The sequence below is a fragment of the Myotis davidii genome, unplaced genomic scaffold (assembly GCF_000327345.1).
Source record: "Myotis davidii unplaced genomic scaffold, ASM32734v1 scaffold294, whole genome shotgun sequence".
Classification (NCBI taxonomy): Eukaryota; Metazoa; Chordata; class Mammalia; order Chiroptera; family Vespertilionidae; genus Myotis; species Myotis davidii.
Genome location: NW_006287706.1, coordinates 1,014,162 through 1,016,556, shown reverse-complemented (window position 1 = coordinate 1,016,556; position 2,395 = coordinate 1,014,162). Strand labels below are relative to the sequence as shown.

The 2,395-nt window shown below is 46.8% G+C and overlaps 1 pseudogene; it reads left to right on the top strand.

Moving 5' to 3' along the window:
- Nucleotides 1-789: 789 nt before the first annotated feature.
- Nucleotides 790-2,221, top strand: LOC102762241 (annotated as a pseudogene).
- Nucleotides 2,222-2,395: the final 174 nt, after the last annotated feature.

Below are 2,395 nucleotides of genomic sequence, written 5' to 3'. Positions count from 1 at the left end.
TTTTATTGCTTAAAGTATTACAAAGAGTATTACGTATGTCTCCTTTTCCCCCCTTGACCTTCCCCCAGCCCCCCATGCTCCTCAGTTGTCTTATGTCCATTGGTTATGCTCGCATGCATGCATACAAGTCCTTCGGTTGACCTCTTACCCACCCCCACAACCCTCCCTGGCATTTCTGCTGTAGTTTGACAGTCTGTTGGATGTTGCTCTGCCTCTGTATCTATTTTTGTTCATCAGTTTATGTTGTTCACTACATTTCATAAATGAGTGAGATTATATGATATTTATCTTTCTCCGACTGGCTTATTTCGCTTAGCATAACACTCTCCAGGTCCATCCATGCTGTTGCAAATGATGTGTTCTCTCTTTTTTACAGATGCGTAGTATTTTGTTTTGTAGATGTACCACTAGTTTGTAATCCATCTGCTGATGGGCAGTTAGGCTGTTTCCAGATCTTAGCTATGGTAAATTGTGCTGCTATGAACATAGGGGTGCATATATCCTTTCTGATAGGTGTTTCTGTTTTCTTGGGATATATTCCTAGAAGTGAGATCACTGGGTCAAATGGGAGTTCCATTTTTTAACATTGCTATGAGGCATAACTTAAACTCAAGAGTATAAAAAGATTCCATTAGGAAATATTTTTATTTATTATTTTTAGTTGTTGCTATTTTATTTATTTTTTTATTTTTTTAAATCTTTATTGTTGAGTGTGTTACTTACCTCGACTCTAAGCTTGTCGGGAACAGTAACCAGGACTCCAAGTCTACTCCTGTTTCCCGTGCTTGTAAACCCGCAGCCATGCGTGAGTGGATCTCCATCCATGTTGGCCAGGCTGGTGTCCAAATCGACAATGCCTGCTGGGAGCTCTACTGCCTGGAACACGGCATCCAGCCCTATGGCCAGATGCCAAGTGACAAGGCCATTGATGGGGAGATGACTCCTTCAACACCTTCTTCAGTGAGACAGGCGCTGGCAAGCATGTTCCCAGGGCAGTGTTTGTAGACCTGGAACCCACAGTCATTGATGAAGTTCGCACTGGTACCTACCACTGCTCTTCCACCCTGAGCAGCTGAGACAGGCAAGGAAGATGCTGCCAATAACTATGCCCAATGGACACTACACCATTGGCAAGGTGATCACTGCCCTCAGCTGGACCGAATTCGGAAACTGGTGGACCAGTGCACAGGCCTTCAGGGCTTCTTGGTTTTCCACAGCTTTGGTGGGGGAACTGGTTCTGGGTTCACCTCCCTGCTGATGGAACATCTCTCCGTCGATTATGGCAAGAAGTCCAAGCTGGAGTTCCCCAGGTCTCCACCTCTGCAGTATAGCCCTACAATTCCATCCTCATCACCCACACAACCCTGGAGCACTCTGTTTGTGCCTTCATGGTTGACAACGAGGCCATCTATGACATGTGTCATAGAAACCTCGATATTGAGTGCCCAACCTACACTAACCTTAACTGCCTTATAAGCCAGATTGTAGTCTCCATCACTGCATCCCTCAGGTTTGATGGAGCTCTGAATGTTGATCTGGCTGAATTCCAGACCAACCTGGTGCCCTATCCACTCATCCACTTCCCTCTGGCCACATATGCCTCTATCATCTCTGCTGAGAAAGCCTACATGAACAGCTTTCTGTAGCAGAAATCACCATTGCATGCTTTGAGCCAGCCAACCAGATGGTGAAATGTGACCCTCGCCACAGTAAATACGTGGCTTGTTGTCTGGTGACCTGGTCCCCAAAGATGTCAGTGCTGTCATTGCCACCATCAAGGCCAAGCACAGCATCCAGTTTGTGGACTGGTGCCCCACTGGCTTCAAAATTGGCATTAACTACCAGCCTCCCCCTGTGGCCCCTGGTGGAGACCTGGCCAAAGGACAGCGACCTGTGTGCATGCTGAGCAACACCACAGCTATTGCTGAGGCCTGGGCTCGCCTGGACCACAAGTTTGACCTGATGCCAAGCACAGCTTTGTCCACTGGTACGTGGGTGAGGGCATGGAGGAAGGAGAGTTTTCTGAGGCCCGTGAGGACATGGCTGCCCTTGAGAAGGATTATGAGGAAGTTGGGAAGTCGGTGTGGTTTCTGTTGGAGAGGGTGAGGAAGAAGGAGAGGAATGCTAATTCCTTTCAGCCCTGCAACATGTCTTACTCAGAACTTCAGGTTCAACAGCTGACAGGCATTGAAGCTTTCTGGTTAGATTTTCTCCACTTTTACCTGTGTTCATGTCTGCCTTTTTTTCATGCATACCTGTATGATTTTCCCTTCATGTTTAAAAGTAAAGGCATGGAGAAAGAAAAAAAATCTTTATTGTTGAAAGTATTACATATGTCCCCTTTTTACCTCATTGGCCTCTCCCAGTCCATCCATGCTCCCAACCCCAGGCCTTC